This window comes from Myodes glareolus, chromosome X (assembly GCF_982192425.1).
Source record: "Myodes glareolus chromosome X, mMyoGla1.1, whole genome shotgun sequence".
NCBI lineage: Eukaryota > Metazoa > Chordata > Mammalia > Rodentia > Cricetidae > Myodes > Myodes glareolus.
The window spans coordinates 80,057,854-80,079,354 of record NC_142053.1 but is presented as its reverse complement, the minus strand read 5'-3'; the positions used below and the strand labels follow the sequence as shown (position 1 = coordinate 80,079,354).

At 40.4% G+C, this 21,501-nt stretch overlaps 1 protein-coding gene and 1 pseudogene across 1 annotated transcript in view; one reads left to right on the top strand and one right to left on the bottom strand.

Moving 5' to 3' along the window:
- Slc16a2 (solute carrier family 16 member 2) overlaps positions 1-21,501 on the bottom strand; it is a 123,386-nt gene that overhangs the window by 79,614 nt on the left and 22,271 nt on the right. The window lies entirely within an intron of this gene.
- Positions 109-2,541, top strand: LOC148117371 (oocyte-secreted protein 4B-like; annotated as a pseudogene).

Here is a 21,501-nt window from a genome sequence, read left to right as displayed (position 1 = left end):
TAATGTATGATTTCATTTATCAAAAGCAAAAACGTTCCCTAGCAACCTTTTGAGATGTAGCCTTAGAAGTCATTAAAAAAAAAAAAAAAGACAGTACATGTGGCTACTATGAAGACAATCATGATTCTCTGTGAGAAGCCCATACCCCCATTTGGGTATATCTTATTCCTTGCCTGAGTTTCTCACTTATCTTTTAATACGCTCTAACTGCTTCATACTGACTTGTCCTACCCCGCCCCCCCATAGTGAAGCCAAGGATCTCACTTTACCTAAGTAGCGGTCTTTAAAGGAGAAGGGAGCTCCTCAGGCTACCTACTGACACCAGTTCTGGTTTCTCTCTCCTGCTACACTGTCACCTGTTGCTTTACAAGGCAGAAGAAAATTGACCCAAATATTTTGGATGTCCTAGGCCAGATCCCCTTGCTAAGCCTGTAGGTGGTATTTCTTATGGCTTTTTATTTTGATGGGAGCTTAGCTTTAGTTTCTTCATGGGTGTTTTGAATCTCTAAGGGATCCCTACCACACAGTAATTCTAAGCACAACTACTTCTCTGTCCCCTGCCCAATCCTGTTTCTCTTTGATTGTGGTCTTCGAGGCCTGTGAGACTCCCTCGTTGTGCAGAGAGAGACTGCAGAAGTTTCAGTAAGAGTTGTAATATGCTGGAATCAGTATACCAAACCAGAATGAAAAACTCTGGATGAAATGTTAGCACTTGGGAGGTGAAAACAAGAAACAGAAACCTCAGACCTACCTCTGTGAAGAAAAGCCCAGAGCCCCAAAGGAGCCTGGGAACTAGAAAGCTCAACCAACAATGATGGCCATTCATTGTTGGATGCCTGAAAGGTTTTTGCTCAAACTTGGAAGTTATCTCAGAACCGTCTTTAGAGACCTCCTTATAGGAGGCAGAAAGGAAACCGGGGGGGAGGGTCAGGCCCACAGGCTTAGGATGGAGCACTCCTTCGTAAGAGCAAATAGGAAAGAATGAAGGCCACAGTAGGGAACAGAGTCAGATTTAGAAGAGTTGAGGTTTGGAATAAAGCATCCTGATCTCCCTCAAGATGGAATTAAGCCGAATCCCTCCTAGGAGGACTTGCAACAGATTAACTTTCAAATTTCTGGGGGTGTTTTCTGGAAATAGAAAGCCATGGATCAGAATGCCCTTCAACCTTACGAGCTCTTTGGTTTGGCTCATTATGCTAGAGCCTCAGATTAATTATCTGTTCCCTATACGTGTATCTGCTATTCAGTCCCAGAGCTATCATGGGCAGAGCAGCAAGGTAAAGGACACCACAACTCCAGAAAGAGCTTTCTTGCAAAAATAGGTCAGCATGTGTGTTGCCTAGCACTGCATGCAAGGGAACGGCCTGGCGAAGCTGGAGGCAGGGTACCCAGACACCCAGACAGGGTGGATGTCTTTTCAGAGCCCTCTCCTCTCCTCTCCTCTCCTCTCCTCTCCTCTCCTCCTCCTCTCCTCTCCTCTCCTCTCCTCTCCTCTCCTCTCCTCTCCTCTCCTCTCCTCTCCTCTCCTCTCCTCTCCCCTCCCCTCCCCTCCCCTCCCCTCCCCTCCCCTCCCCTCTCTCCTTCCCTCCCCTCCCCTCCCCTCCCCTCTCCCCTTCCCTCTCTTCCCCTCCCCCCTTCTCTCCCCTCCCCTCTCCCCTCCCCTCTTCTCTTCTCTTCTCTTCTCTTCTCTTCTCTTCTCTTCTCTTCTCTTCTCTTCTCTTCTCTTCTCTTCTCTATTTCTTTCTCCCTCCCCCTCTTTCCGACTGTTCTTAAGCAACCCTTGAGTACGCAAGTTTGAAAGATGATAGCTAAGATAACACAAAGAAGTTATAGAGAAAAACACTAGCAACCCTGAGGCCCAGATAGGAAAAATTATAAACCTTAAAGGTGATGGGGCTTGTTAGTGACAAAACAGGAGCTCGATTTCTCTGAGTTTTTATCTAAAGTGGAAAACAAAAGAAAATGAATATTTCTCATGCAATATGACAAAGGGATTAAAGATAGACTTTTTTTGGCCAGGTGTGGTGGTGCATGCTTGTAGTCTCAGCACCCAGGAGTCTTAGATACAGGAGAACCCAGGATTGTGTGTCCCAGATCAACATGAGATACATAGGAAGACCCTGCCTGAAAGAAAGAAAGAAAGAAAGAAAGAAAGAAAGAAGAGAGAAGAAAGAAAGAAAGAAAGAAAGGAAGGAAAAGGCGGGCCATTTCCCATTCCCTGTGGCTGCTGCATCTTTGAGTTTGATATAATGAAGTTAACTGTGCTATTAGACAGGTTTCCCCTTGTTTTTCTATTGTTTTGGAATTCTGGACTTGATCCAGCAGTGACGTCAGTGTGTTTTGATGATTGGCTAATAGTGAGAATGCAAAGATCCTTTGTAACAACGCAGAAATTAGAATTGGTGACATACATCTGGGAAATAACAGTCTGTAACCAGGATGCTGACCTTTGACTATAGGTTTTCTTATCCTGTTGTTTCTTGTGGGAGCAACAGATTTATGTTCCAAGAAAATGTTTTCCTATTATCTGAGCTTAACTAGAGAGCAACTTTGGATTGCATCCATAAGTTCCAGGTGGCTTGCTTTGAGGATGAAATTCTCATCTCTTTGGAAACGAGTGGATATGATGGGAGTACCTTGAGTGACAGCTCTCAACAGAAGGAGGGCATTGGCCATCAGTTTCCTCTCTAATTAAACAATGTGAACCTAACTTTAGCAGTTAGAACGAGGACCAGTTGTGAACCGCTGGCTCAGTAATGCCTGTGTTAAGATGTCCTTTGCTCCTGGAGATAAAGGAGCAGCTGGTGAGCACTTGCCTGGAATTCAGTATCAGTATCACTGTTGTTCTGTCTATTCCAAGATGAGTAGTGACATCTGGTACCTGTTTAAATACCTTCTGGAGTTTTGGATGCTTCATATCTTTACTGTCACATTTAAACTTTTAAAAGGAGCAATTCTAAATGCAATTGTCATTAGAACTTTATGTGTGAAGTCATTTCTTTAATAATAAAGGTATTACTGTATAAGAAAAATTAAATTATAAAAATCTTCTTCCACAAGAAGTCAATAAGACAATAAATTAGGACTTTAAAAAATGGGGGCTGGAGGGATGTCTCGGGTGTTAAGAGCAGTGGATGCTTTTCCAGGTGAGGTAGGCTCCCAACCGTCTTGTAACTCCAGTCCCAGGGAAATCAGACATGCTCTTCTGGCCTCTGAGGACCCAGGCACGCACAGTATGTATAGGTGTGCACACAGACAAAACACCCATACATGTAAAATAAATAAATAATTTATCAGAAATATTAAAAAAAATAAAACTCATTTGTCTGAGATATTAATTTGGAGTAAATGACATTGGAAGCTACTTCCCCAATGTCTAGAAACCCACTGCTTTCTAAAGTTGGCCTAAGGCTTCTCATTACACAAAACCCTAGGTGCAGGCCCAGACTCTAACCAGTATACCTAATTTCAACTTGATCAGAGTTTGTAGTAGTCTGGGGCTTGAGGGAAGCATATAATCAAATGGATTGTAAATGAGAATTTATTAAGAGAGATGAGATCAGCCAGAGAGGAATGCTGGGAGAGACAAGGGACTGTAATGTAAGCCTGAGAGTGAGAGAAAGTTCCAGAGAGGGGTGGAGGGATGGGGGAAAAGTCTGGGTGGAAGAATTAGGCCTCCCCTGTACTCCAAGGAAGATTTGGCAGGGGCACCAAGGTTTCATGAAGCCAAGGTCAGCCAGCAGTCAGAGGAGTTCTGTGTCTCCTAGGAATAGACTGATATTAGCGACTCTGCCATGTAGCAACTGTGACCTCAGCATAATGCAGGGCTAGATTTCAGAGGGTTGGGGCCAAACTCTAGAGCCAGTTCTGCTCTCTGTAGTCGGACTTCTACTACAGAGCTCTGCTTTCAGTGTATACTATGTATTTTCTTCGTTCAACGATGGTTTTCGGTGTTTCTGCACCCCCAGACCCACCTGGGACCCAAAATTTTTAGAGGGGAAGAATTCAGAAAGAGGAGGACAGTAAGCCTCTACTTGAAACCTAAGTTAGTCACACTGGTCAGGTTGAGCATTGTCTCTTTCCTTACAGATCCCTCATCCTATGACCTCATTCCCACGGTCCTTCTTGGTATCCTGAATGTATAAAGCTTCTCTGCCTCAGACTCCTTAACTTTCCTCCTGCATTATCTTTACCACCAAGGCCAGGAAAACATGGGTTAGGGAGGTGGAGTGGGGGGAGCTAGAGTGTCAGATATAGCCTTTAACTCTTACAACAATGGCTACTACTATTAGGACCTGGATAGAGAAAGATCCTGACTTTTCAGAGACAATCCTCTTCTCTGTATTTTTACCTGCTTTAATCTACACAATTGCAGGGAGAGGTAGTAGACTACCTGCTTGTTGGATGGGAAAACTAAGACTACATACAAGTCACTTGTCCACAGTGACTCAACTTTAAGGGACAGAAGAGCAGATTTCACAGTGAGCCAGAAATTCGGTGAGGGAAGGGTGGACTTCACCCATAGTGAGTGCTTCCTCTTCCAAAACCTCAGAGGCTGGGCAGGATTGGCGTTTCTCTGCAAGCTTGTCCACTAAAGGCCATCACCACCTGGCCCCTGATTTGACATAAGTGACTCAGCTCCAGCCCACAGGACTGGGTGAATTCTACTTTAGCCTCCCCCGCCTCTGCCACCCGCTTCCAGAACATCTCTCAGTTGAGGCCCTGAGAGAAGGCAAAAAACAGTTACAAGTGGAAGGCAGGATGGAGGGCTGGAACTGCCCAACAATTGTTCAGCAAAGGACTACTGGGAGGGGCATGGTGAGGCAGTCAAACTTTCTCCACAGCAGTCACCACCACTGCATATAATAAACTCCTTTTCTATAGTAATACTTCAAAGAGGTTTCATTATTACTCTATGTTTGATTTTACATTTTAAATGCCCACAGGGTATCAGTCCAGATTTAACAAGGATATTTCTAGGTGAAAGGGGTAGAGGAAGGAGTAGAAATCTGATGAAGAGAGGCTGTAGAAATATTATTTAAAATAAAACAAAACTGGGTCAATGAGATAGCTCAGTTTGGTCTCCAGAATCCACACACAGGTTGAAGGAGAAAATCAACTCTGTATAGTTATTGTCTAACAATCATACATGCATCATAGCATGGATGTTCACACACATATCATGAATGCACACTAAATAAATAAATAGCAATAACATGAAAACATAAAATTATAAGGCATAAATTTGGCCATGAATGAGAGAGATCAGTATGCTGTTATGACATTGATGAAAGAAATCAAAGACACAAATAAATAGCATTTTATGCTCATTGGATAGAAAAATTAATATTGTCAAAATGTTCACACTGCCCAAAGTAATATACATATTCAACAAAATTGATTTGAAAATTCCAATTATACTTGTCACAGAAAATAGGTCACAAAAGATTCTGAATAGTTAAAGCAATTTTGAGAAGGAACAAGCTTGGAGGCATTACACTTTTTGTCTCTAAATCATAGTACATTCTATAGTGACCAAAATAGTAAAATAATATAATAAAACCAGATATGCAGATCAATGAACAGAATAGAGAAACTACAAACACACACACACACACACACACACACACACAGCCAACTAGTCTGACAATAATACCAAGAATACATAATTAAAAAATGAAAATCTTTTCGATAAATGATACTGAGAAAACTGGAAATGCACCAGAAAGAGAATAAAATTAGGGCTAGAGGCATAGCTTAATGACAGAGTACTCGCCCACCATGTATTCAATCCCAAACAATGAAAAAAATGAAATTTGATCATCAACTTACACCATATATAACATTAACTTGAAATAGATTAAAACATTAACTATAAAACCTGAAGATTCTAAGAGAAAGGATGGGGAGGGGGAAGATCTTTAATGTTGGTCTTGGCAAAAAGTACAAAATCAAAAACAAGCATATGTGACTATTGTAACTGATCTCATATAATTCAATAGCAAAATAGAAATTATCAGATTTAAAAACCGGCAAAGGAACTCAAGAGATCTAGTTTCTTTTTTTCTTCTTTTTTAAAATTTTATTGATTTTTATTGAGCTCTACATTTTTCTCTGCTCCCCTCCCTGCATCTCCTCTCCCATTTAACTTTCCCTCAAGGTCCCCATGCACCCAATTTACTCAGGAGATCTTGTCTTTTTCTACTTCCCATGTATATTAGATCTATGTATGTCTCTCTTAGGGTCTTCATTGTTGTCTAGGTTCTCTGGGATTGTGATTTGTAGGCTACTTTTCTTTGCTTTATGTTTAAAAACCACTTATGAGTGAGTACATGTGATAATTGTCTTTCTGTGTCTGGGTTGCTTCACTCAAAATGATGTTTTCTAGCTCCATCCATTTGCCTGCAAATTTCAAGATATCATTATTTTTTTCTGCTGTGTAGTACTCCATTGTGCAAATGTACCACATTTTCCTTATCCATTCTTCGGTCAAGGGGTGTTTAGGTTGTTTTCGGGTTCTGACTAGGACAAACAAAGCTGCTATAAACATAGTTGAGCACATGTCCTTGTGGCACGAGTGAGCATCCTTTGGATATATACCCAAAAGTGGTATTACTGAGTCTTGAGGAAGGTTGCTTCCTAATTTTCTGAGAAATCGCCTTACTGATATCCAAAGGGGCTGGACCAGTTTACATTCCCATCAGCAATGCAGGAGTGTTCCCTTTACCCCACATTATTTCCAGCATAAGTTGTCATCAGTGTTTTTGATCTTGGCCATTCTTACGTGTGTAAGATGGAGTTTCAGAGTTGTTTTGATTTACATTTCTCTGATGACTAAGGATGTTGAGCATTTCCTTAAGTATCTTTCAGCCATTTTAGATTCCTCTGTTGAGATTTCTCTGTTTAGGTTGGTAATCCATTGTTTTTATTGGATTATTATTTTCTTTTTATGACCAATTTCTTGAGTTCTTTGTATATTTTGGAGATGAGCCCTCTCTGTCTGATATGGGGTTGGTGAAGATCTTTTCCCATTCTGTAGGCTGTCGTTTTGAAGAGACCTATTATACAAATAGCTAACAGGTTTAAGAAACACATGCTCAACATCATAAACCAACAGAGAAGACCAATAAAAGCTAAATCACAGTGAATCTAACATTTGTTAGGATGGCCTTTTAAAAAACAAAGCAAGTTCTGGTGAAGGTGTGGAGAAAAGGGAACACTTGAACATTGCTGATGGGAATGCAAATGACTGCAAACATTATGAAAATCAGTATGAAGGTTATTTTAAAAATTACAAATAGAATCGTGATCCAGATACAGAGCAAGCACAATGTGACTGCCTCGTTGAAAAAGGTATTGAGCCACGTGGCTGACATAGACAAGAATAATGGGCTAATATAAGTGATGAGTTAATAAGAACCCTGAGCTACTAGGCCAACCAGCTTATAACTAATGTCAACCTCTGTGTGATTTCTTTGGTACTTAATGATTGCAGGAACAAGGCAGGACAGAAACCTCAGTCAACAGAATGGCACCCATGTGGACAACTACATCCATATAAAGCCTGAGAGAGCTTGGGAAATAATTCTAGAAAAAAATAAAGTAAAGCATGGCTTATTGATAGCAGTACTTTTTTTGGGGTGGGCTCTGCTTGCTTGAGGCAAGCACTCTCATTTAAGAGAAGCTTCCTAACTCAGCTTCAGCTTTTTTAAGAGGTCCTGCCACAAAGCACTTAAATGGTGTTGATGAAAAGCTTACTGCACGCTTTTTGGTGGTGGCAAGGACCTTTAAATATCATAGAGTTGTGGCAATAAACATGGTTCTGGCCGGTACCTCTGCCATGAGACTGGAATCTAAGAAAGCTAAAGAATGGAGATGGATCCAGCCATCAAAACCATGGCTTTAATCCTAGTCATATTGCTTAGCAAATTAAAGACTCATGTGGTCAGAAAAAGAGAGAGATATACAGTAAAGATAGATTCAAAGATGAAGAAAACCTTTAAATGGTTTACTGTATGTTTAAAAATATATGTAGGCTTGGGAGAAAAAAACATAATGTCCTTAAAAGAAAAAAGAAAAAAAGCATAGTTGGGTGTGGTAGCACACACCTTTAATCCTAACACTAAGGAGGCAAAGGCAGACAGATCTCTGTGAGCTCAAGATGTGGTGGCACACACCTTTAATCCCAGCACTTGGGGGGCAGAGGCAGGTAGATCTCTGTGAGTTCATGGACAGCATGGTCTACAGAGGGATGGTGTGGGACAATTCTGCATTCTGTCAATTATGTTTTAAATAAATGCTGATTAGCCAGTAGTCAGGCAGGAAGTATAGGCGGAACAACCAGACAGGAAGTAGAGGTGGGGAAATGAGAACAGGAGTATTCTGGGAAGAAGGAAGCTCTTTCCCCAGTCCTGTCCAGATACCGAAGAAGCAGGATGTGACTTGCCCTGCTGAAAAAGATACTGAGCCATGTGGCTAACATAGATAAGAATAATGGGTTAATATAAGAAGCTTGAGCTAATGGGCTAATCATTTTTATAACTTATGCAGACCTCTTTGTGATTTTCTTTAGGGCTAAAAGGCTGAAGGAACTGGGCAGAACAGAAACGCCAACAAGCAGGCCCTCATGTTACAGAAGGAGTTCCAGAACAGCCAAAGATACACAGAGAAACCCTGTCTCAAAAAAGTCAAAATTAAATTTAAAAATAAAAGAAATAGAATTTAAAGTAAAGTCACATAAAGATGGAAAATACACAGAGAGTCTGGATACTGTATATTATCATGTTGTCTTTGAATTGCTTGACACTTGAGGAAGGAACAACAGTTGTTAAAAGACATTTAAATATAAATGCTTCTGGATTAATAAAACATAAATATTTTGTAAATGCCATGACTTCAAAATTGAAGTAAAAAGATATGTTACTTTGAAGAAGGGATTTTGCTTTTGTTTCCACAGGAAATGAGAGTCTATGGATTTATTCTGGGCTAAGAAAAATAAGGTTTGATCAAGGAAGACCTCCCTGAGAAATCTCCAATAAGAGCGAATGGACCAGATGTCTGAGTTCTAATATCCAGAACAGCCTCAAGACTGTTGGCTGAGATGATCAATCCTCACAGTACACTTCAGTCATGACTTGATCATAATTCTAAATTTTCTTTAGGTCCCCATAAGATTATCAGCACCCCAATTCAGCAGGAAGTAGCCTGGAAAACTATGACCACATTCCAAAAAATGGATTATGGATGTTTGCCTTTGTTTAGAATGTTGGTTACAAGTTGTTATGGATAATGGTCAGGAACAAAGCTAAACAAAGGACATCAGATTTAGAGTTCTTGTTCTTTAAAAAAAAAAGGGGGAGGATTGCTGTGGGAAAATGACTTTACCCTGTAAACATTTGTTTCTTGTACTTGTTTAATAAAATGCTGATTGGCCAGTAGACAGGCAGGAAGAATAGGCAGAGTGATCATGCAGGAAGTAGAGGTGGGGCAATGAGAATGGGAGAATTCTGGGAAGAGGATTCTGTAGTCTGCAGTCATGATCCAGACACCGAGCAAGCAAGATGTGACTGCCTTGCTGAAAAAGGTATAAAGCCACGTGACTAACATAGACAAGAGTAATGGACTAGTATAAGTTATAAGAGTTAATAAGAAGCCTGAGCTACTAGGCCAATCAGTTTATAGCTAAAAAAAAATACAAACAGAATTGTCATATAATCCAGCACTCTTACTTTTGAGTATATATGCAAAAAGCTATCTACACTCCAATGTTCACTGCAGCATTATTCATAACAGCCAAGACATGGAGTCAACCTAAGTGTCTGTCAACAGATAGATAATAGATAGATAGACAATAAACAGAGGGTGTATGTATGGTATGCATATACAATGGAATGTTATTTAACCTTACAAATGAAGAAAATATTGCTATTGGCAAGAGCATGAATAACCCTGGAGGGCATTCTACTAACTGAAATAAGTCAGACACAAAAAGACAAATTACCATATGCTCTTATATGTCTGTAAAATCTAGAAACATTGATGCAAAGAGTAGAGTAGTGGTTTCCAGGGACTGAGACATAGGAGAAAAAGGGAGATGTTGGTCAAACAGTAAAAACTTGTTATAAGGCAAGTAAGTTTTAGAGACCTAATGTATACATGGTGAATGTAGTTAATAATAGTGTAATATATATTTAAAATTTGCTAAGAACATAAATCTTAACCGATCTCACCACAAACAAGAGTAACTCTGTGAAGTAATGAATGTGCTAATTATGTTGACTATGGTAATCATTCCACAATGTAAAAATACTTTGTATCATCACATTGTAAAATCTACATATTTACAGTTTTTATTTGTCAATTAATCCTTAATAAAACTGAGGAGAATAAAAGACTTTAAAAAAAAACCAAAGTGACTGTAAGTTGCCAGACATTATTAATAATATTTTCCAGTTTTTTTTTGCTTTTAACTTTATTTAATTAAATTATATAATACATTTCTGTTGTAATGAGGGAGCGGGCTGCTTTTTGTCCCAACCAGCTTCCGGCCGCCCAGCTAGCTTTACCTGAAATAATTACACAGAAACTGTATTCATTTAAACACTTCCTGGCCCATTAGTTCTAGCCTCTAAATGTCTAAGCCTCACATATTGATTCAACCAATTTCTAATAATCTGTATCATACTTGACTGTGGCTTACTGGCATGAGTCTAACTAACCAGCATCTGTCTTGGAGAGAAGAGCCATGGCGTCTGCCTGACTCTGTTTTCTTTCTCCCAGGATTCTGCTTGGTCTACTCTACCTATCTAAATTCTGCCCTATCAAAAGGCCAAAGCAGTTTCTTTATTTGACCAATGAAAGCAGCACATAGAAAGAAGACCCTCCTACACCACATTTTGATCATATTTCCCATCCCATAATTCCTCCCAGAGCCTCCACACCTCTCTACCCACCCACCTTTATGTACCCTTGCTCTCTCAAAAAATATCCATATACCAAAACAGATATCAAATAAAAAACAGAAAACCAAAATCAAAATCAAACAAACATGCAAAAGACCAGTATGTCAAGAGATGCTCAAACAAAACAAAATGGAAGAAAAAAATTTACAGAAAAGAAGCTCATTTTGTGTTGCCTACCTGTCTTATTATTCAACAACAGGCTCCTCCTTGGATAAAACTGATTCTCCTTCAGCAGTCATTAATTGCTTGTAGTTCTTCATCTAGGCGTGTCCACTGTGAGTTTTTTGTTTTGGTTTGCTTACTTATTGTCACTAATGATTGAGTTTACTAGTGGCACGTATCTTTTTCCTTTTCTTTCTTCTAAAATTACTTTTTTTTAACTGTTGGGTGTTCACACATACTTGGCCAGTACCCTCATTCAGTTAGATTTCTCGCCTAATGATTCTAAAAAAAGAAAGGCTACTTTCTTTTGTGTTGTTGTGGGGAAAAAGTACACATCTCTGCTTTCTCTTTCCTAGGCAAGTCATTACACATTACTATATCTTGAAGCCAATATGATAATCAAATAGAGAGAGCTGAGTAGGCTTGGGCGAGGGGAGGTCCAAATGCTCAAGGTCTTTCTTTTCTCTGCTTTTCACTGGCTCCCCACAACAGTCTTATGCATGGGAATGGCAAGTAATTGGGAGTGGGGGCCGACTGACAGTTTTAAGTACCCAACACTAGCTCCTTAAAGGGAACTAGGGAGATATGCCTTGTGAGTGAACCTCTGAGAAAAGCCAGAAATTAGGTCAGATTATTTATGAGCTTCTCACTAGAGGCAGGTGGTCTCTTAAGAAGCCTTTATGACATTAAAAAAGAAGAAAAAGAAGGCTGGAAGTAAAATATTTCTTAGATGGAATGATGGGAGAGCAATAACAAGATCGACAAGAATAACAAAAATAACAAGAAGATGTGACCTTAGCATCTAGGCCTTCCACATACCAGAGTTTAGGAACACTCTGAGGTGTAGGATGTTCTGAATCAAAAGGAGCCATGTCTGTAAAGCCTGGGAGTCTGTCCTTCAAGTTGTCTCAAAGTCAGGCTTGTTTTCCCAAAGCAATTCTCAATCTTGACTATATTTTAGAATCACCCAGGGAACTTTTAAAAATTAGGGCCCCTCCTTTGAAGATGATGACTCACTTGGTGAGATAGGGCCAGGATGCCAGTATTTTTAATGTTCCCTAGGGAATTCTGATGGGTTGCTAAGGTTGAGGACTGCCACTCTGAACGAGTCTTGCAGGCTCAATGTGATGCCATTTGGGCAACAGGTCAAGTGACTGGAAGTTTTTGGAGGTAAAGGGGTGGAAACACTGGCCTCTAAACTAGGTGAAATGGATTTGGGACATTTCTGCCACTGCTCTACTGTGTGATCCTTGTCATGTCTCATGTCTCTCTCTGAGTCACCATGTTTCTACCAGTATGATGAAGTATCAGACTCAATGCTCTGTGAAGGTTCTTTTTTTAAAAATGTCTGTTTTAAAATTTATTTTATTTATTTGTTTATTTATTGATTGATTTAATTTTTATGTGCATTGGTGTTTGGCCTGCATGTGTGTCTGTGTGAAGGTGTTGGATCCCTGGAACTGGAGTTTACAGACAGTTGTGAACTGTCATGTGGTTGCTGGGAATTGAACCCGGGTCTTCTGGAAGAGCAGCCAGTGCTCTTAACCACTGAGCCATTTTTACAATCCAGTGAAGGTCCTTTTGAATTTCTCGACATTCTGGAATTTGCCAGGTAGGAGAAGGATCAATGAAAGCCATTGTTCCTGCTGCACAAGTGGCAAGGTTTGGCCTACAGGGAGGTACAAATGAATTCCCACCTCCATTGGGAAGGGTTGGTTCAGGGAATTGCCTATCCAGATATCAGAATGGAAGGTTCTGAAAGAGGCTTCAGGTCCTCCTCAGTTGTGACTCTAGCATGAAAGGTCAGGACTCAAGTGTAGGCTCTTTATAATGGTGGTAGCATTGGTAGCACCGCATCTGTGCAGCAGCAGCAGCAGCAGCAGCAGCAGCAGCAGCAGCAGCAGCAGCAGCAGCAGCAACAGCAACAGCAACAGCGGCAGCAGGAGCAATAATGGTCTTAATTTGAAATACAGCTCTCCTATCCCATATAAGGACATCTCAAGAGTATCTAGAGTATCTGAGTTGAAAGCTCCTCAGCTGCTTTCTCTTTTCTTCCTTTTCTCTCTCTCTCTGGAAAGATGAAGGCTTATATTTCAATTCACTGTTTTTCCAGGCTTAAGCCTGGCCAAGATTCTTGCCCACCACGTTCCACTCGAAGGCCAGTTTGCCGCCCAGTGGGGAAGGAGTAGAGTATCTTCTCCACCTCTCACCCAACTCTTCACCTCCCTTCTCTGCACTGTCTTCCCCAATGGGTGTCCTTGTGCAACATGACAGTTTTGTCACCTGCTTTGCCCCTCTTTTACTGTTCCCTGCCCCATTCTACTTATGAATTACAGGATACAATTCAATTAAAAACAACTTCATCATGCAGTCACCACAATTCACACATGACTGAGTATAGTCACTCACTTAAACTGGGAAACTTACTGGAAAAGACTTGGTGCCCTACAGCCTATCACTGGACTGAGCACCCAGTTGGTGTCAAGGAGGCCATCTGGCTCACTTGATGAAGCTTCTAGGGCTAATAAATAAAAAGTTCGATGCAGTATCTAAACAGTTGTGAAATTAAGAAAAAGATGCATGTATGAGTGTTTGTTTGCATATGTACCACCTTCATACCTGGTGCTCTTGGATGTTAGAACAGTTTATTGGCTCACTTAGAATGTAAGCTACAGATGTGGGTGATGGGGAGGGAACTTGGGTTCTCTGCAAGAGCATCAAGTGCTTTTAAATGAAGAGTCATCTCTTCTGCTCTAGTCGTGAATCTATTAATTAATTAGTTAATTAATTAATTTTGAGACAGGTCTTACTATGTATCTATGATTATCCTGGAACTCACTATCTAGACCAGGCTGGTCTTGAACTCAACAGAGATCCACCTGCCTCTGTCTCCCACGTGCTGGGATTAAAGGTGTGTTTCACTATCCCTGGCCCCTAATCTTGTGGTTTTGTGAGTATGCTTGCCTCCTTTTTCCATATATCATACTCCTGCATATGTCACAGAGCTACTCTTGGTTGTATCTCACATGAATCCCATGTCCTGGTATTTTTCCTCTTCAGCTTCCTTCTCCTCCTGCTCATGACCCTAGAAGGAACATGTAGGAGGAGGTACACTTTATCTTGTTCATTAACCCACTAGGCACCCTTGGTCTGAATATGGCTGGACTGACCTTTACCACAGCCAGTCAGATTCTTTCCCATTCTCATTGTTTCCTCATCACTATCAGCAAACCTTCCTCTTCTCCTCAGCCAGAAGAGTGCCAGGAGTATTAGAATTTTCTACTCCACATTACAGTCAATTCTATAATAATTAAAACATCTCACTTGTATGACCTTACACAAGGTACCGAACCCCTCAAGCTTGTTACTCATCTTTAAAATAAGGATGACAATTCTTTCTCGGGAGTTAGGCCTGTAATTTCAGCTGCGTGGGAGGCTGGAGCAGGAGGATCATAAATTCAATGACAGTTTGGGTTACATAGTGAGTTTCAGAGTCTGGCCAAGTCTTAAAAGAAAAGAAAAGAAAAGAAAAGAAGAGAAAAGAAAAGAAAATTCTCTCTTTAATTTTCTCTCAGATAAAATGAGACAAAACATGTTAAAGTATATAGCATATGAAGCATATAATCATGATGATAGTTAATACTTATCAAATATTTATATGTGAAGGCAATTTAAATACTTCCTACATATTGATTCACGGAAACCACCAGCAACCCTATCCAGTAATACTATTATTATCTTGATCTTGATTAGACTGAGTAATTTCCTCCAAGGACGTACAGCTTACTAAGTTAGAGAACTATAGAGTGTGATTTGAACTCAGACTTTGGAGTGTTTATTTGTATGATATGTGTATGTTTATACATATCTGCAATATATGTAGTAAGACATTTATATGTGTGTGTGTGTGTGCCGTGTGTGTTCATTACACATGGTACTGGGTTTCATAAACTTTGAGCATATAGTCCACCACACACACATCCTCTCACCTCCTTTTCTTACCCTGCCCTCTTTCATTAGTCTTTGCTCCCTTACACAGTCTCACTTTTATTTTTATGTCATATACACATGATCTTATTTATCTGTATACAATAAGGATCCATAAATGAAAGAAAACATGCTATTTGTCTTTCCAAGACTTTTAATCATTTGATTAATAATCACTAAATATGATTATCTCCAATTACTTCAATTTTCCAAGGAATGATATAACTCCATTCTTCATGGATAAAAATTCTATATATGCACATACCATATTTTCATTATCAAGTTTTCTGATGTTGGACACCTAGGTTGTTCCATAATTTTTCTACTGAAAATAATACTGTTACAATGTTGTGTAAGGGTCTCTGTGACAATGTTGACTTGAGTTCTCTGGGTAAATACCCAGTAGTGTCATAGCTGATTTATATGGTAGATCCCTCCTTAGTTTTTTAAGAAATTTCCATAATGATTTTCATGGTGGCTAGACTAATTTACATTCTCATCAACAGTGTATAAGGATACACTTTGGGCCACAATAATATCATAATTTATCATTATCTGAGCTTTTTTCTGGGTGATTGTCAGTCTGACTGGAGGTATATGTATATTTTTACATAAAATAAAGTCTGATACAACATGAAAAAATTTAATAGACATTCAACAAGATAGACCAAGATGAGCTAGAGTTGTCAGATAAAATATCACTAAAAATACACCATAAATGATGTATTAAAACTTGAAAGATCATAGGTGAGGTCTTAACATAGTCAAAAGCCTAGAGTTAGAATTATGTCTGGGATTCTAGGGAGGAAAATTGTACTGACATGGGCTTGGTTGGAGTGGCGGCATCATGGTAGTAAGACAGAGGAAGGATAGATGAGGGGTCTGGAGAAATTCAAATGTCCTACTGAGAAGAGCTGTGCGAAGTTTAGATGCAGCTCTCTGTGAGCTAAGAAAACTAGATTTAAGTATGGATAAAGATGGAATGGATGTGATGTGCAAGTGGATTTTAAAAAGTGAGGTCAGTGTAAGGTAAAACATAATAGAGATAAAAGATAGTTTCTGTAGTGAAATTTAAAACAATCTGCAAAGATCTGATAATGACGCTCAATGGTAGGGCACTGGCTTAGTGTGCACAAACTCCCGAGTTGTACTCTTAGCAAAGATGAAGGAGGAGAAAGAGAAGAGGAAGGGGAGAAGGGGAAGGAGGAGGAAGATAGCAACCCACATAGTGGTAGGATAAGGTAGCTAGAAACTAGCATAACATGAGAGATATCTAAAAATCTGGGGTAATTTTAAGTTCAATGGATATCAATTTGTGTTATGTTATATTGTGGAATAATCTTTCTGTACATTGTGAAGATGTGTTGCTCTCATTCGTTTAATGAAGAGCTAAATGGTCAATAGCTAGGAAGGAGGAGGTTAGGCAGGACTCGAGAACAGGGAAAGAGCACTAGGATGGAGGAGGGTGGAGTTGCAAGGAGAGGAGGGAAGAAGCAAGACGAACGTACTGTGTTGAGAAAAGGTACCATGCCACATGGTAGAATGTAGATAAGAAATATGGGTTTATTTAAGTTGTAAGATCTAGTTTGTAACTAAACCTAAACTACCAGTGAGCATTTATAATTAATAATAAGTCTCTCTGTGGTTATTTGGAAGCTGTCTGGAGGGATAGAAAATTCTGCCTACAGTGTTACATTATTGGAAATCTAGAATTGAAATGTTCAAAATATACTGCTCAGTGCAAAGAAGATAGCTGTGTTCTCCTCTGGTCTCTGCTGTCAATGCACAAGGCTTCTAGGACTGGGATCTCACACTTTATAACCAATCTTAACTTGAGTATGTCCAGAGGAGAAAGGATCATAGGCTGAAGACACTTGAAACTGTCATGTGACCATTTGTGAAGGAAGATCTGTGTTTATTTGTATATTTATAATACAGTATTTATCACCTATATGTTTTATGTATATTATATGTATGTGTCATGATAAAACATTTACATATCTGTAACTGCTACATAAATTTAAAATTATATGTGGTACTTATAGATACTTTAAGTTTCATAACAATTATTAACAATTATTATCCCTTCTCTGTGTGACAAATTGTCATTTTCTATTAATGCATTTTATTTTTGTTACATCGAAATTGTAACCTTCTAGTCGGGCGGTGGCTGTGCACACCTTTAATCCCAGCACTCGGAAGACAGAGGCAGGCAGATCTCTGTGACCAAGATCAGTATGGTCTACAGAGTTAATTCCAGGACAGCCAGGGCTGTTACATAGAGAAACTGTGTCTTGGAAAACAAAACAAAACAAAACAAAAATTGTGATCTTTTAAATCAATTTTCTCGCTTACTAATGGGTTATAATGTATTGAAGATTTTTTTTTGAGACAGTCGTATTGCATAGCTCAGGCTGGCCTCAAAGTTGAGATTCAACTGCCTCAGCCTCTCAAGAGATTGGATTACAAGGTGTTTTTCACCATGTTTGGCTCTTATAATGAACATTTTGGAAAGTCATTGTCCTAAAGAACATTTCAAGTCCCAACATATCATAGGCTTTCACCCATCTGTACTGATTCCTGACATTCCATAATTCAAAATTAAGGCAATTCCATCTTACTTTGCTAGACTGGGAGTTCACAAGACTACTTCCCATAGGAAAAGGAAGGTCTACCATTCTCCTGGCCAGTGGAGAGATGATGCTTTAGGGAAAATGTACAATGATAGTTGTAAGAGGGTTGAGAACTGGTTGACCCCACCTCAATGAATGTCTAGTCTGAAGGATGCCCAGAGGGGTTGCCAGCTGTATTCTGGTCATTACACCATGATCTAAGGAGGTCAAGCTAAAATAGTGTTTTGACAGTAGACAGGGATACTGACTTTTTCCCTTCTTGAAATAAAGGGTCTCCTTTGGTCCTTTTCCCAACTACGGGATCCTCCAAGCCCTTTACTAACAGGGACACATTTCTTTACTGTGCAACAGCATAACACATTTGAATCCAGGTGCATTCCCGCCTATTTATAACAGCAGAAAAGCTTAAGTATGCCAAAGGGATGATCAGTGTGGCAATTTACTGTCAACATCCTTCTAGGAGACAATTGTCCCATAACAGGTGGGAAGAACCCTTGAGGGGATGACATTTCAATGCAAATAGGTACATCTATAGAAGCAATTCTGCTTCATACATTTCCACATGCTTCTTTTATGGTCCATTCTTGAGTTACTTGGCCCTAAGGATCCAAAGGTTTCTGTCTAACTATAACTAACTAACTGTCACCCTCCCATGCCACTGTACAGTCAGACATAGCAAGGTCTAGCCACTTTTCAGCCATTTGTTCCGTGCTTCAAATCAAACACTGAAAGCCACCACAGAGGAGTCACTGGAAAAGCAATTGTAGTCTGAGTAATCTAAGATGCAGAGAAAGAGCATCAGAAGCCGAAGAAACTTCACAGACTAGTCCAAATCTGAAGTTTGAACATGGAGACTGGCTGTGTGAGGGAAAGAGGTGTGGGTGACTCACTTCCAAACAATTGATTGCAACGTTTTAGGCTGCATTCTTTTTTTTTTTGCCAGATAGATAAATATGTTCTTCCTTTTCTTACAAAGCAGCTCCTGTCTCCTGTAGAAACTCAGCACATATCCATGTAGCCATTACCCAAAGTCCAGCTGCAACCTGGCTCAGAACCCTGCAAGAACACACACAGAACAAATCTTTCTTTTTGTTACATATTTGGAATTATAGGATCATAAATTTTCAGGACTGGAAGTTCTCTTAGCAAGATTTTTTTTAAGCCTTCAAAGTTCATGCGCTTTAACCACAGAGCCCACAGCAACTCAATTCAGAGGAACAAAAGAGCAATGGCCAAGTAAGAAAGAATCTATCATCTCTGGTTTTCTATATGGTTCTCTTTTACACCCAAGGCAGGCTGGCCTGTATGAACTAATATTCTTATGGGTGAGACTTTAAAATCGAGATTTATGTCCTTACTTTAGGGGACAAGGATTTTGTTCTGTCATGACCAGGGAGTTCCCACATCTGCAGAAGCCTACCCACTCCAACCACTACCGGAGCCCAGTGAACACTTCTTGAGAAAGGATTTCACTATGTAGCTCAGGTTGGCTTCAAATTTGTAATCCTCTTGCCTCAACCTCTGCAGTGCTGGCATTACAGGTGTGCTCCTACATACTCAGATCAACGTACTTTTTATGGGCCATCGAAATAGAGGGTACAAGATAGGAACCTGGGGGTTTTTGCCTTTATGCTATGAGCATAACACCCTATCACCACCCCACTGGCGTGGCTGGAGGCACTGGCTTTTCTGAAATGAGTTTGGTCCCAAATTAAGAGTCATGGTCATTTATTCCATCAGCATGAGCCCAATATTATCTGAGGACAAGACAAAGGTTTCTGTTTTTTTTCTGGGGACAGGGCTACAGATCTAACTCGTGAACTACAAATATGGGAGTTCCATAAGGGACCATTCAGTTCAGCACGTGGAGACTCAGATCCAGAGAAGTGACAAAAAGAAAATATCCAAAGTGGTGGTTTGTGGTAGTGGCAGACTCGGGCCTCTAGATCAGCCAGTACTATTTCCATGGGCTTTTGGGTCTGTTAAGCCTTCATTTATTCTGTTATTATTCATTTAACAAATATTTACTGAGTATTGCTTATGTCTTAGGTAGGCTCAGTGCTAGGCTTTGGGGCTTGTAATGGGGAAGTACATAGTTTTTCAATAGTAATGGCTTAGGGAAGGAAGTTGGTTGGATGGAGGTGATTAGAGGTCCTGTTTTAATGCTTGCTGGCACAGCAAGCACATGAGTTTTACTCAGATCATGTACTCATTAGTTGTGGTTTTGGGAGATGCTAAAGTTCCCTGAGCTAGATTTTGATGACACCATTGATGGAAGAAGGTTAGACCTTCTATAGTGACCTGTTGTAAGACAAAGATCATCTCTTTATCCCTGAGGGCTGAGGGACGAGGTGTGGAGGAGTGGGCTGGGAGGAACGGGATGGTTTTGGGCAACAGAAGGGTTAGGCAAAGAAGAAATCCTCAGATCAAAACAGCTGCCAAGCTAAAGAGTTCCCCACAACAGGATGAATCAAGACCTTTCCAGTCAGAGAAACCACAGGCTTCTGGCAGTGAGCCGGTGCCAGCAGGTGACCTAGTTAGAGGGGTGTGTGGCTGAAGAAGTCAATGTTCTGAAAAACCCAATAGATGTTGCAGAGCAGAACACGAGAGAGCCACGGAGGAGGTCACGGAAAGTAGAGCTATCAACGTCCCTGGAAACACACATACGGTAAGAAAAGCAGCTGTTAGTTGTGTCTGAAGTATTCAGAGTGTAGTGGAGCCAGCCTGAGCCGAGATGGAGCCCACTAAAGCCAACACAACGGGGCAAGAACATTTCTAATTGCTCTGGAGGTTATCTCTTGAACCTTTGGAGGTAAATAAGGTCTTTCTCTAAGAATAGATTCATAATGAGATGAATGGAGAATCATGAATGTAGGGAAAGAGCATCACTCATTAGATTCCCACCCCCAATTCTACAACTTGAGTAACTGAATTACCATTACTCAGTGAGAAGTGAAAGGCTCCCAGTCTAACCTGCTCCTTGTGTAGGTGAGGAAACAGAAGCATAGTGGAGTAAGGGCTTAGTCTATAACCACATGGCAAGTGAACATGACACTGATGAGGCTAGAACCCAGGTCTAATGACTCTCAGTGCTTTGTCTGCAGTCCTATCTTTTCTTTGACTCCAAGCTCCTCTCGATGCACACAAATGAAAATTGTCAACAAGTCAATCGTGCCTTGCTTCCCACTAGCCTTCTTTCCATTCTCCTCCCTCGCCCCTAAAGAAAGCAGGCCAGGGATCTGGGAAGTTCTACAGACTTAAGCAGGATAAAGCACAGTATTTGGAGAGTGATAAGCACAGCTAACATAAGGACATGAAGAAACAACTCCCGGGGGTTGTCTCAATACCGGCTAATTGACGTTTGAGGCATTTTTCAAACATGTCATTATCCTTGTACTTAAGGAGGCTGCCGGCAATAAAATAGTAGGAATGAGGCCAAAATTCCCTGAGATAAACAAACAGACACCCAGTGTCAGCCTGAGCTTTGGGTAACCTGCTGCCACTAGACATTCCAGCTTTCTCAGCACCAGAGCCGAGTCCTAGCAGTCACAGAGCTTTGAACAGATCTCTGCCAGTACACACACTTGGAACCTTGCAGCCTGCTCTGCTTTGTAAAAAGGGGCCACCATATCTCTCCTGCTCAAACCCTTTGTTTCTGGAAAAACAGAGCAAATGGTCTAGGGATGTCCACCTGCCCAGGAAGAGGCCAGCTCCAGGGATCAAACTCAAGGACTTGGAGTCCAAAGATATTGTCTGAT